General features: G+C 37.2%; 1 pseudogene; it reads left to right on the top strand.

The window, feature by feature from the left end:
• Positions 1–5,778: 5,778 nt before the first annotated feature.
• Positions 5,779–6,249, top strand: LOC111538012 (annotated as a pseudogene).
• Positions 6,250–15,284: the final 9,035 nt, after the last annotated feature.

Here is a 15,284-nt window from a genome sequence, read left to right on the forward strand (position 1 = left end):
TGCACCAGTCAGCACCCTGTCAAAATGGTCCAATCAACTCTTTGTAAAATGGACCAATCAACTCTCTCTTAAATGGACCAATCAGCTCTCTGTAAAACGGACCAATCAGCAGCATGTGGGTGGGGCCAGATAAAGGAATAAAAGCAGGCTGCAGGAGCCAGCAGCAAAGGTTGCCTTCCCCAGTTGGGAAGTGTTCTTGTGCCCTTTATAGTAAATCTTGCTGCTGCTTACTCTTTGTGTCCAGGCAGCCTTTATGAGCTCTATGAGCTCTAGCACTCACTGTGAAGGTCTGCAGCTTCACTTCTGTCAGTGAGACCATGAACCCAACAGAAGGAAGAAGTTCCAGACACATCTTAACATCTGAAGTTGCAAACTCCAGGCATACCGTCTTTAAGAACTGTAACACTCACCACAAGGGTTCCGGCTTCATTCTTGAAGTCACCAAGACCAAGAACCCACCGATTCTGGACATAATGGCATCTCATGGATGTATCACATCATCTCACATTCAACATGTTCAGATCCTGTTTTGGCCAGATCCTCTTCCTCTTTTCTGCATTCCTTCACTCTTCTATTGTTTCTATTAAACATACGTTGAACGCCAACCACGTACCAAATCCTGGAAATTCAGCAACAAATTAGATGGTCCCAGGCCACAAGAAATTTAGTCTGGTGCAGCAGTTTGGAACTCTAGCTACAAAATGGGATCACCTGGAGAATCACTATGTTGATTTCTTTAAATAGAAATCCTGCTGGGACTTTGGTTGGAATTGAAATTAATCTATAGATAAGTTTGGAAAGAACTGGTAATTAACAATAGTCTTCCAATCTATGAACATGACATATCTCTAATTTAAATCTTTGATTTATTTCATGGGTGATTTTTAGTTTCTGCATACAGATCTTGAATGTTTTTTGTTAAAATTATTCATAAGTATTTCATGGTTTTGGCTCTACTGCTACCAGACTTAAATTTTAATTTCTAAATATTTATTGATAATTAATGAAAATATTACTGGTTTTTAAATAGTAATCTTGTATACTGAAACCTTGCTAAATTCTCTTATTTTATTGGCTTATTTTAGGGATTATTTGGGAATTTTTGTAGAGGAAGTTATATTGTCTGTGAGTAAGGACAGTTTTATTTCTTCTTTTTTATCTGTATGAATTTTATTTCCTTTTTCTTGCCTGCTGCAAGGACCTTTATTACAATATTGCACAGGAGTGGGGAGAGTGGATAGCCTTACCTTGTTACACATGTAACATTGGTAACGGTTTTCAGGAAGATATCCTGTAGACGATTTTGAGTAATCAAATGAATATTTTAGGAGGGGACTCCATTTGTAGGGCGAAAGGAGAGTGGAGTTTAGAGTGAGATATACTGGGCTTAAAAGCTGGCTCTCCCATTCACCAGATTGCTAGCCTTAAATGACTTAATTGTAAAAGTGAGGAACTAATACTTATTTCACAGATTTTCATGAGACTTAACAGAGATAATGTATAGAAAGAACCTGGGATAGTGCCTAGCATCTAAGAGAGTTCATACAATCCCATCTCTACCATACAAAGTCATCTCTACTTTGTGACTTTTTAACCCCTCCAGGCCTCAAGTTTCTCATCAGTAAGAATAGATGGCAAGTTATAATGCCCACTTCTAAGGGTCATCGTAGGGATTAAATTATGAATTTAAGCAGAGTAAATAAAAGACTGCCAAAACAGATGAGGTACTATATAGATGTTAACTACGATTATCAGCATCATTGTTATTACCATTATTACAATGCTAGCTCACTTCAAGATTGGTTATTTATTGCCGCATAAGAAACCACTCCAAAAATCTGTGGCTGAAAAATAACAAAAATCATTTACTTGCTCATGATTTTGTAATGGGGGAAAGTCTGTGCTTTGGAAAATATAGGCTGGAGCAGCACAAATGGGGCTGGAGAACCCATGATAACTTCCAGTCATGTCTGGGGCCTCCACTGGGGTGGTAAAGTGGTTATGGCAAAGCTGAGCTTCTGTTTCTTTGTAATCTCACATCATCCATGGCTTTTCTCCACATAGCCTTCCTCTTCAGTGCAGGAGTGTAAGATTTTTAAATAGTTGCTCTGGGCTCTGAGAGGGCAAACACAAAAGCTACAAGGCCTCTTAAGGTATATGCTTGAAAAATCTCAGAATGTGATTTCTACCACATTCTGTCATTTAAAGTGAGTTACTAAAGCCAGTTCGATTTAAGGAAAAGGGAGCAAACCCATCTCTTGATGAAGGATGGCAAAAATCACCTTGTAAACTTACGTAACTCATGTGGCCATCTTTGGAAAAAATTTACCTCAATTTTTGCACACTCCCTTGGGAATAGCCTCAGTTAACTATGGTCACAAGTATATTCGCATTGGACTAACAAATCTCGAAAATACCTTCCAAATCAGCTGTCGACTCAAATTGTTATGTAGCAATGTGTAGGCAAGGGCCTCTCTGTGTGCTACTGCAGGGTCCTGCCAGGTGGGCTGGCTGCATCTTGGTAGGAAGGGCTCTGGATGTGGACTTTGAATTTTTTCCTAGTGAGCACAACTACAGCCTCATTTATTTAATGGCCATCAAAGTCTTTGTGCTAATTGACTGTCTTTTCTGGCCGTGAATAAAGGACTCACACCTGAAGAGAAGAGACTTCTTAAAAGAATGCAGACTTCTTAAATATACAGTTGCAGGTTTCTCAGTACAATTATCAGTTTTTTGTTTATTTTTAAAACATGTAAATTATCTGTATTTGCAAAACTATCTTGATTTATTAAAGTTGGCGATTTTACTACTAAAGTATTCATTTCAGGTCTGTCCACAGTTCTATTTTGATAAGCAAAACTTGGCATGCATACCGCTCCAGGCTCAAAATGTAATTCCTACTGGGGAGCTAAAATAAGGTTTCCACCTGGCCACTTTAAAAATTAAATGATTTTTAAAGTGTTGTTTTTCTACAATGTCCAAGCAGATCTTGGCAAGGCTTGGAAACGCAGCTGTTCTTTTCACCATGTCACTGTTACTTAATTAATCCATGAGGGCTAGACTTCCTGTAGTTACTACTGATCTTATCCAGCATCCTCTTTGAGGCCAACATCAGCATTTTGCAATATTACCCTCTTCTCTCCCCTCCTAAGAAATCCAACTTCTAAAGTATTAGCAATGTCAGCAGGATTCACAGAATGTTACTTAACAGGTCAATAAAACTTTCAATTCCCCCTCCTTAGACCTATGATCTCTTCTCTGTGAAAGTTCTCTCACTACCAGAACCCTATGTCTCCTCTCTGCTTTCTGGAAACCGCTTTATTCTCACAAGCAATCCTAAACTTGGATACTCTACTCAACTAAACTAAGCCTTCTATAACTGGTTTTCCTCATCCCCTTGCTCCTAGAAAAGCAGCTATGGGATTATAAATGTTTATAGGGTGGGTTCAGTAAAAAGAATTTCCTTCCCATCTATCCCCATTCACTTTATCAAATATTTCACTGAACAAGGCAAATCTTGAGGCAGAGAGAGGAAAGTAGGGTGGGGAGTGTTAGGCAGCAATAAGGAGCTCTACTTGTAAGAAAAATAAGAAGCAACAATCTGTTATGGGAAAGAACTGTCTTTTTATCCTTGATTTCTCCATTCATCTGTCTGACTCTTGCCCCTCAGATTATCAAGTACAAAAATAAAATGTACTGTTTCCTGGCCAAAACAACCAGCCATGAAGTTTGATTTAAACATGTCACCTTCTACCATGAATCCAGCACTAAGCAAGGCAGAGGAGGTGCAGCCAAATTCTCTTTCCATCTGAAAACTATCAACTTTCTAGAGACTCACAGATATGTGATTTCTAGAGAGCAAGACAGTATAGGAAAAAATTAGGCACATAACAGGTTATTAAAAGGTGAAAGCTATAAAATTCAGAAAAGCCAAGTGCTCAGAATCAACTGGGGCAGTCGGAAAAGGTTTCAAGATCTTGGCCAGGCACAGTGGTTCAAGCCTGTAATCCCAGCACTTTGGGAGGCCGAGACGGGCGGGTCATGAGGTCAGGAGATCAAGACCATCCTGGCTAACACGGTGAAACCCCATCTCTACAAAAAATACAAAAAACTAGCCGGGTGTGGTGGTGGGCGCCTGTAGTCCCAGCTGCTCGAGAGGCTGAGGCAGGAGAATGGTGTAAACCCAGGAGGTGGAGCTTGCAGTGAGCTGAGATCCGGCCACTGCACTCCAGCCTGGGTGACAGAGCGAGACTCCGTCTCGAAAGAAAAAAAAAAAAAAGAAAAGGTTTCAAGATCTGTCCATGCAGGAGTAGTGACATCATGGCCCAGAGAATGTATTTTTAGTAGATAAAAAATTTGGGGTTGGCAGGTGTTTTTGTTTCTGTTTTTCATTATTTTGAAGCCATCAACTCATTACCTTCTGGCTTGCAGAGTTTCTGAAGGAAGTCTGCTGTAATTCTAACCTTCATTCTTCTCTATGTATTTCTTCTCTAATATGTTTCTCTAAGATTATTTTTTAAATTTCTGCCAGTTTTCAAGTTTTTTGTCTATCCTTGGTTTTTAGGTGTTTGAGTATAGTGTATCTAAATGATTTTGGGGGTATTCATCCTGAATGTGGTTAATATTCTTGGGTCTATGGTTTGATATATTCTGTTATCCTTGAAAAAATTTTCAACTATTATGTCTTCATATATTATTGTACCCTATGCTCTCTCTTTTCTTCATTGCAGATTCCATTTACACCTATGTTAGCCTGTTTGATATTATCTCAAACTCCTGAATGCTCTGTTTTTATTTCTTTCACTCTTTTTTCTCTTTGAATTTCAGTTTGAGTAATTGATATTGGCCTATCTTCAAATTCACTAATTCTTTTCTAAGCTGTATCAAGGCTACTGATGAAAGCATTCTTCATCTCCATATGTTTTGTTTCTAGCATTTTCATTTGACTCTTTCCCATATGCTCCATCTCTTTACCAAAATTTCCAATCTGCTACTGCATGTTTCTACCTTTTCCATATTAAAGCATCTAACATATTAATCATACACGTTTTATACCTCCTGTCTGATAGTTTCAATATCTAGATCACCTCTGAGTCTGGATGTGTTCATTGCTTTGTCTCTTCATGAGGGCTTTTGTTCCATTGATTTCTGTGTATCTCATAAATTTGTGATTGTGAGACATAGTGTGTCTAACAGTGAGCCTAAGGAAAATAATAGTTATGCCTGGAAAGTTGAATCAATTTAATTAAGAGCTGGGTTTTTAATTTATTATTATTGCCATGGTTACCTTCAGTGCATCATCAGCTTCAAGTTCCTCTAGCATTATCTTTCACTTTTTATTAATAAAATTGAGTTGCTTGCCATTTCTAAACCAATTACTAGCAAGGAAAATGGAATTACCACGACTGATTTAGACTAGCAAGTGGGAGTAATTCCCTGAGTCCATGGATGGGTCCAGATTCCCAGCAGCATTTAGCTATCCAGTTTCCTAAGAATGCCATGGTTTTGTTAGTAAAGAGAAAGAGAGAAATGACTATTAGGTATACAGTCAACTTTTAAGTTTATGCCCAGACTAAAGCATGGTGACTTTTGTAGATCACCTTAACTCTTATGTTTACAACTGCATGTCTGGCCTTAAGAACTTGCCACTCTGACGACAAGATGGAGAGCTAAACCTAAATAATAAGTTTTCTTCCTGCTTCACCTCCATACCTCACATTATGGGACAGAGCCCCTGATCCACCAGCACCACCGGAGGGTCCAGAAACTACCCCAGCAATGGAAGAGGACCAGGAGCTGGAGAGAAAAATATCTGGATTGAAGACCTCAATGACTGAAGGTGAGAGGAAGACAGCCCTAGAAATGGTCCAGGCAACTGGAACAGATAGACACTGTGTGACATTTGTATTGCACGAGGAAGACCATGCCCTAGGAAATTCTCTACATTACATGATCATGAAGAACCCAGAAGTGGAATTTTGTGGTTACACTACACCCATCCTTCAGAGAGCAAAATTAATTTACGCATTCAGACTAGAGGTACCCTTCCAGGTGTTGAGCCATTTCAGAGAGGCCTGAATGAACTCATGAATGTCTGCCAACATGTGCTTGACAAGTTTGAGGCCAGCATAAAGGACTATAAGGATCAAAAAGCAAGCAGAAATGAATCCACATTCTAGTCCCTTACGCAGTATACAAGGAGAACTGTCCTCTAGGATATTCTCTTCCTGATGGTGCAGAACCCAGAATTAGAAGTTTGTGGTTACAGCATACTCTGTCTTCAGAAAGGTGTGATTCTAACTGTTGACCCCTCGCAACTGTTGGAATCTCTGCAAGAACCTCTGTATTCTTCTAATAAATTCCCTCTTTTATTTAAAAAAAAAAAAAAAAGAAGTTTTGCAGAACCCAGGCCCATTTATATATGTATATTTCTTACTCTAAAATGCCACCTTGTAATATCTGGTCCAGCTGTGTCCTTGAATATATGCTGAAGTCACAGATTCTTCTACAGTATATTGGACTGGGTGATGGTGAAAAGGGAGATTTGGTTTATGCTTTTCCTAGAATAGTAGCTCTCAAACTCTAATGATGCATCTGCGCAATCACTCTCTTCCTGGCATATTCTCAAACTAAAAATAACTAACATTCACATATTTACCAATCATGAAACTCTTTTGCATATTAAGCTCCCCCAAACACAACAACAACAAATGAGACAGCTAACAATCAACTGCCCATGTTATTTATACCAAAACATCCTGCCTCTAATTTGTTGTACCTTCATCATCTAGGTGATGTCACCCTTTCCTTTTATTGATCCTTCTCTTTAAGTTTTTTTCCCAACATGTGCCTAGTATCTTCCTAATATTTATGGTTATAGAATCAGAATGTCTTAAAGTGCTCCAAATTATTTTCCCCATGATTCTTATTAAAGTTACTGTCTTAGTCCATTTTCTCTTGTTATAGCAGAATACCACAAGTTGGGTAATGTAAAAAACATGAAAGTTTATTTAGCTCCTGACTCTGGAGGCTGGGAAGTCTAAGAGCATGGTGTCAACATCTGCTGAGGGCCTTTTGCTGCACTGTAACATGGAAGAAGGCATCACATGGCAAGAAGGCAAAAGCAAGAGAGCCAGAGACAGCTTACTTTTATAACAGCCATTCTCAAACAGAGCCACTTCCGTGATGATAAACCCACTCCCATTGATAGTAACATTAATCCATTAATGAGTGCAGAGGGATTACGTTTTCAACACATGAATTTTTGCGGGACACATTCAAACATTACAAATTCCTATTTATGAGTGCCCTGGGTTCAAGCTATTTGTAAGGAGGGAACTTCTTCTTCCCGACTCACATCAAGATGTAAATTATTGACAAAATGTAGTGATCGGATCAAAAATGAATTAGGTGTTTTCTTATATCTTTGTAAATGATTCAAACTTGAATTAGTTATTATTTTACTGCAAGGTTTGTGAGAAAACATAAAATTCTACTGTACATAGTCAGGTATAATGCAATCACCACTTTGTCTTTTAAAGTCTAAAATAGTTTTTAATTGATAGTGATTATGGAAAACATACAATGTTATAATAGATGTCTTAGTTTATATCATGCTTACATTTACTTAAAATGGAATATTTCAAAGAAAAAATACAATTAGGCTTAAATTTTCTATTATTTACTTCCATGACTGTATGTGTCCTGCAATTGTCAAAATGTTCTGTGGCTTTCGGGATGCAGCAGAGGAAAATTGAGGCTATGCCTTTGTCAAATGACATTAGTCCATAAAATACTCATAGTTCCTTATATTTCTTTTAATATTTTGTGACACATTATAGAGATATAGACTGTTACACAGTTTCCCTTCAGCAAGGATTTAGATGAAAAGCTGCTCTATCTATCTATGAAGGCAGTCCCCAGTTCTCAAACATTGTTTGCACATTAATCTCATCAAAGAAAAATTTGAACTTTATGAGACCTTTTCAGAAACCTCAAAGGCTACCAATGTCTTTAAAAAGATAATAAGGGGCTGAGCGCAGTGGCTAACACCTGTAATCCCAACACTGGGGGGGCAAAATGGGTGAACTGCTGAGCTCAGGAGTTTGAGACTAGCCTGGGTGTTTTAACATGGTGAAACCCTGTCTCTATCAGCAATTCCAAAATTAGCTGAGTGTCATGGCACCCATCTGTGCTCCCAGCTACTCAGAGGCTGAGGTGGGAGGATCATTGAAGCCCGGAAGTTGAGGCTGCAGTGAGCAGTCAGCCTGGGTGACAGAGTGAGACCCTGTATCAAAAAAAAAAAAAAAAAGAAAAGAAAAAAAGATAAAGATAGAGATAAGATAGGGGTGGTGAAGGAAGATCTTTGCCAGGAAACAAGAAATACCCCGGGGCACAAATGTTTGGCATCTTCTCCTCGCAAACCATATTGGTCTAATATCTTACTATCTCTCATCTAACCAACCAACAAAAATAGTCTCTGAATGATCCTGATTCCACTCTTGAGCTTCCATGTCTGCTCTCCACACTGAAGTCAGAGCGGTCTTTAAACATTTTTAAATGATATAAATGATATAACATTTTATTTTTACTACTTTTACTATTTTACTACTCTAGCCTTCTTTCTGCTACATGAGCACATCAATCTGATTCTAACTTCAGGGACATTTCACTGCCACTCCCTTAACCCAGAATTCTATTTATGCTTTTTATGTTTAATTTTTGTGAGTACTATAAATATATGTGTGTGTGTGTGTGTGTGTGTGTGTATATATATTTATGGGATAGATGAGATGTTGTGACAAGCATGCAATGCATAATAATCACATCATGGAAAATGGGGTGTCCATCTCCTTAAATATTTATCACTGTGTTACAAACAATCCAATTATACTCTTTTAGTTATTTTTGAAATGTACAATTAAATTATTATTGAGTATAGTCATCCTGTTGTGCTATTGATCTTATTCACTCTATTTTACACTCATTAACCATCCCCAACTCCCCTCCATCCCCACTCACCTCACCCTTCCACTACCCTTCACAGCCTCTGATAATGATCTTTCTACTCTCTTTCTCCATGAGTTCAATTGTTTTTATTTTTAGATCCCATAAATAAGTGAGAACATATGATGTTAGACTTTCTGTGTCTGGCTTAATTAATTTCACAGAAAGATCTCCAGTTCCATCTGTGTTGTTGCAAATGACAGAATGTCATTCTTTTTATGACTGAATAGTACTCCATTGTGTTGATAAGTGAAAAAGTTCAGCCAAATTAAATCTAAAGAAGTTTAATAGAGCAACAAACAATTTGTGAATTGAGCAGCCTCCAGAGCTAGAGTAGGCTCTGAGACGCCAGTGCAGTCATGTGGTAGAAGATTTATGGACAGGAAAAGAAAGTGACTTACAGAAAATGAAAGTGAGATACAGAAACAGCTGGATTGGTTACAGCTTGGCTTTTGCCTCATTTAAACAGGAGTTGAACAGTTGGCTACATTTGATTGGCTAAAAGTTGGTGATTGGCACAAGTGTAGGCTATGATGTATTTACACCTCCACTTGTTCACAATGTAGAGAAAAGCCTTTAGATTGAAATTAAAATATGTAAGGAGGCAGCTTTAGGCTAAATTTGATTGAGCAATTCTTCCCTTTTGGTCATCTTCTCAATTTTGAGAGATTGACCAAAACTTTAGTCATTGATGTCACTATCACCATTGTAAATGTATGTATTTGGTCTTGAAACCCTCTTGGAAACAGTAGAACAGTGGGTTTTGCAAGGTGAGAACAAAGACTTCAGGCTATTATTTTTTTAAGGGTTAGAGTAGAAGGTACCTCCTTATGCTGGAATTTTTTGTTAACAGGATAAAACAAACAAACAAGGAAATAAAAAACAGGACCTGGTATGTTCTGGATATATGTTTTCTTCAAGTCTTAGTGTGACTATGTCACATTTAACATGAGTGATTCCATTTTGGTTTGGTCTGACCCACTGGGGCCTAGTGCATTACCTCAGTCCAAAACAATAGCCTCCCATAATTTTGTTTAAAAATTTCCCCCTTTTGGTCAGATTCTCACTTAGGCAAAAGTGTGTCCAAAACTTAAAGCCTTAGCAGCACTCTCAGTTACCATCACTTTGGGTTTTTGGTCTCAGCATGTCATTCATAGGGTACAGTGCTCTCATGGTCTCACATTTCCTTCAGCTCTTGTCATTCCAGTTAAAGAGAGACCACTTAATATTCTGGAGATGGCTGCATGCAAACATTTAAAACTTTTGAGAGAATATAGTGCACCAGGGAGACTACTGTTATGACTATCAGGAGGATAACACCAAGAGTTTGGAGTATGCTCCTTAGCCAGGATCCCCATAAACCAAACCACCTAAAATTAAATAGATCAGAGAATTAGCTAGATAAACAGTCTACTTGCTTAACTAAGCAGTCTCTTAGTTTATCCCCTACAATTGAATCTCTATAATCTACATTTGATGTATTTCTCCATAGACCACAAGTGCCAGGAGCTGCACAGATACTTCTGTTTAGCCAGTAAGTAATCTAGAGCAATTATATTATTTACCATAACTTTCACAAGAGATTTTAAAGTCTGTTATGTACCATGGCCTTTCCAGTAGAATCTTCTATAGAGCATACAATGGGGTATTCATTTATAATCATTGTCTCTTTTACTCCAGACTATGGAACAAAGGACCTAACAAATGAAGCCCTTCTAGAAGAGTGAAGGCCTCCTGACAATGTTCTCTTTAACCCATGGTGTGGGTAAAGAGGAGTGAACCAACGTTTTGTTTCTGACTGATTATGGGGCATAAATCTACCGTTAAAGTTTCTTACTGATGCTGAGTCTTCCTCTTTCATCTATCAAGTGTAAGGTTATCTATGTATAAGGCTGGCTGCAAAATCCTTCACAAATGAAAGTATACCCCATTAGTGCACATGATGGATCCCCTTTTCACTTCTATTTTCCATAGAGGCATAAACAACGAAAAAAATATTCAAAGATAAGAGTCTCATGACACTAGAAGTCTTAATCCATGATCCTGGGAAATGCTGTTCACATCAAGGATGCCATCATTTGGAGGGAGAAACATCCCTGATTAGCTTTACCTTAAGGAAATTTTGAAGTTCCAAGAGTGTGGAGGGAGCCTTCTTAGGGATTGTAAGATTATGAACCCAAGGTTCAAAGTCTTAAAGTTTTGCTGCAGTGTGGATGGCAAGGGCAGTCTTTCTCACATGTTCTCAGAAGATCCAATCTTCAGGTTCTGGATTGTGAGTCCTCAGTCAGTGAATCATCAAAAGCTTTCTTTACCTGGGGAAAATACACCGTGGCATAATGATCTACTGTAATAACATCAGCCCCATGGGAAAACTTTTATATGACCAGAAAATATGCATTGAAAATCACAATTGAATGAGATACTTCTGTAAATGTTTAAATGGCCCATCAGGTAGCTAAATGTACCTGAAACTGTCTTCCCAGGAATATGGTTTTCACAAACCAAACATTGGTCTTAAACTAATTTAGCAATTTAGAAGTTATCACACCAACATATACTTAATCTGGATAAGTTTATCTTTTCCATGATGAGTCATGGAATATGGAATTTTAATAACAAAAGCTTTAAGGACTCAGGAAGGACAAGGTGTCCATCCTGGTTCTTCATGAGCCCATGTTTAACATTAACTTATGCCCTTTTGAATACTGGTTATTTCTCCAATTTAGGTGCATAGCACTGATAACTGATGGGTTATCATAGGTAATTTGACTTAGACCATGGAGTTTATTTAAATTATATATATAAACAATTTCAGTATTGGCTGATTTAGCATGAAAATCTGGCAATGTATTTACTTTGTATTCAATTAATTTTTGTGCTACTCGGGTTAGCAGTTTTATAAAGTAGTCAGTCTTTTTTATGAAAAAATGCTCATCATCACTCACCATCAGAGAAATGCAAATCAAAACCACAATGAGATACCATCTCACACCAGTTAGAATGGCAATCATTAAAAAATCAGGAAACAACAGGTGTTGGAGAGGATGTGGAGAAATAGGAACACTTTTACACTGTTGGGGGGATTGTAAACTAGTTCAACCATTATGGAAAACAGTATGGCAATTCCTCAAGGATCTAGAACTAGATGTACCATATGACCCAGCCATCCCACTACTGGCTATATACCCAAAGGATTATAAATTATTCTACTACAAAGACACATACGCACGTATGTTTATTGCGGCACTATTCACAATAGCAAAGACTTGGAATCAACCCAAATGTCCATCAGTGACAGACTGGATTAAGAAAATGTGGCACATATACACCGTGGAATACTATGCAGCCATAAAAAAGGATGAGTTTGCATCCTTTGTAGGGACATGGATGCAGCTGGAAACCATCATTCTTAGCAAACTATCACAAGAAGAGAAAACCAAACACCGCATGTTCTCACTCATAGGTGGGAACTGAACAATGAGATCACTTGGACTCAGGAAGGGGAACATCACACACTGGGGCCTATCATGGGGAGGGGGGAGGGGGGAGGGATTGCATTGGGGAGTTATACCTGATATAAATGATGAATTGATGGGTGCTGACGAGTTGATGGGTGCAGCACATCAACATGGCACAAGTATACATATGTAACAAACCTGCACGTTATGCACATGTACCCTAGAACTTAAAGTATAATAAAAAATAATAATAATAAACATAAAATAAAATAAATAAATAAATAATAAAATAAAATTCCAGGAATTTTTACCCACTTCAAATGATCTGATTCTAAATTTACCAGAAACCCATATTCTAGCAATCTTTTCAGGATCCTTTCCATTCTTTCATGAAACTCCTGAAAGACACCACATTCTAGGATTTTGCATGCTTAAAGTTTTCAAAAACTGCATCAGCATTAAGCAGTTAGCTGTGGAAATGACTTTAAATAGTCACAAAGACACAATTGACAAGGAAATTTGGTTATTTCTGTGGTCAACAATAACTTAACCATAATTATGATTGATGGATATACTCAAACATATTAGAATTTTAGAAATCCCATAAAATTTTGGAACATATATTAACATTCATTAAAATATAACCTGACAAAAATTAAACATTATTGTTTTATTTTGACAATACTTTCCATGTAACTTAGCATGTCAAATAATCCTGTTTACCTCTCTTTTTGATGTTTCAGGGGCACTCTGTAGCATCCCAAAGTTAGAGGTCACAAAAGACAATTTTGAAACTGAAATTTGATTTGGGGAAGGCTGTCAATATGTTAGTGCTTTAGAACACTTGATATTATAAAATAGAGTTCCGGGTCACCATAAATCATTCATTTAGCCAAAATTATGACTCAAAAATTTTAGAAAGGCAAAACTCATTGACAGAGGGAAGACTTAGCTTTCCAAACAATCTGTCTCATGTCTTTCTCTTATTTTTCCTGCAGTTTATTCAAAAGACAAATAAAAATATTGCATTGCCCTTTAATATTAAATTAAAATCTTGTTCAAAAGAGAAAGCCCAATCTCACTCTTGCATTAGTGTACCATTAATGTCAACCCCAATCTTTAATAAAACCTTACAGAAAAATCTATTAAATCTTAATCAGTGTGATCATAAGGTGAAATACTCATAAATGTTTTATAACCCTTTAAAAATAAAAGCACATCAGTGCTCTAAGAAAACCCTGTTGTGCTATTATTCCAATGTTCAATTTATGGGAAAACTGGATAATACATATTTAAATATAGCCAATATGTTCACATCCAGAGTATTTTTTTTTTTTTACAAAATTGTTTACAAGCCTTCTAAAACTTTATCAAACCTTCAGCTTTATTCTATTTAACTTAAAACAATCCTTTATCCTTTTAATCTAGGCAAAAAATTTACATTCCCATGTCTTCTTAAAATCTTTTACCAAAAGCACATTTCACTTTCCTCACACACCTTGCATGTAAAACTGTTTTTTCAGTAGTCTCAATTACATGGTACAATGTTAACTCTTAACAATTTTTATTTTTGTTGAAAAACCTGGTAAGTAATTTTAATTATGTACTAGATGTGGAGCCTAGAACACCAAACAGAAATGAAGATAAAGTCTGACTCTTTCCAGCATAGCCAGGGCATTTGGCTAACTCTACATGTCTCCGTACTTTACCTAGATTCTAATTCCCGGGGTTCCTTGAGGAAAACAAAGGTTTTTTCCAAAGCCTGTAGTGTCTTTTTTTTCCCAAGGAGTTCCGAGCCATTAGAAATGATCTTGGGTCCTCTCATATGAGCATCAAGAGTGGGAAGAAGACAACATTGAGAAAAACAATTCAGTTGACTGAGAATAAAAAGACCTTTTTTTTCTAGAAAAACACCACCCAAGAAGAGAAAAAAATATATGAAGGTATTTTAAATATATATATATATATATATGGTCTTTTATTTATTTATATATATAGATATACACACACACACAAAAAAAAAATCTTGGATATCCACTTTTAATTAAGCTGACTTTTAACTATTGCCCTCTTACTATGAGACTAGCCAGACCAAATGGCCAATATTTCTGGTTTTGAATTTTACCAAAAGTAACCTCCCAGGTTCTTAGAGAAAAGAAAATTCAAGACAGAAAGTCAGAAGTTGTTCACGGAGAGGAAGAAAATCAATAAATGACAAAAGTCACAGAGATATCAAACCAGAAAGGACTCATTCTTTAAGCCAGGAATTACCTCAGAACCTGGGCACAATTGTGAAGAAATAAAGCTTTAGCTACTGAGTCTAATGTAGTCAATTTTGAGCTTGCAAAGTCTTTTAACTGTTCAAGATAATTTTTAAAGCTAACTATGACATGAATCCCCAGATTCCTGTTCCCTGGATGGCAGAGACCAAAAGAAAGTACTGTCTTGTGGTTACAAGGTCAAGCTCCCAAGGACATAAACAAGATGAGAGGGAAACCTCATCTAGTTTCAAGGATCTGCAGCAAGGTTAGTAACTGATAAGTTTGCTGGGCTGGCTTGAACAGCCAACTTACAGGGGTCCTAATCCCACATTCTATTCTATGGTACCCCTCTTTATGACAGAACGACACAGAAAGAAAATTCATAGCACAAAGTACACTAGATTTGCTTCAGCTTAAGTGAGGTACAGTAACAGCTGGATTTGTTACAGCTCAGCATTTGCCTCATTTGAACATGATTCAAACAGTTGGCTCCATTTGATTGGCCAAAACTCAGTGACTGGCACAAATGTAAGCTACAGTCTGTTTACACCTTCATTTA

This window comes from Piliocolobus tephrosceles, chromosome 5 (assembly GCF_002776525.5).
Source record: "Piliocolobus tephrosceles isolate RC106 chromosome 5, ASM277652v3, whole genome shotgun sequence".
In the NCBI taxonomy this organism is placed as follows: domain Eukaryota; kingdom Metazoa; phylum Chordata; class Mammalia; order Primates; family Cercopithecidae; genus Piliocolobus; species Piliocolobus tephrosceles.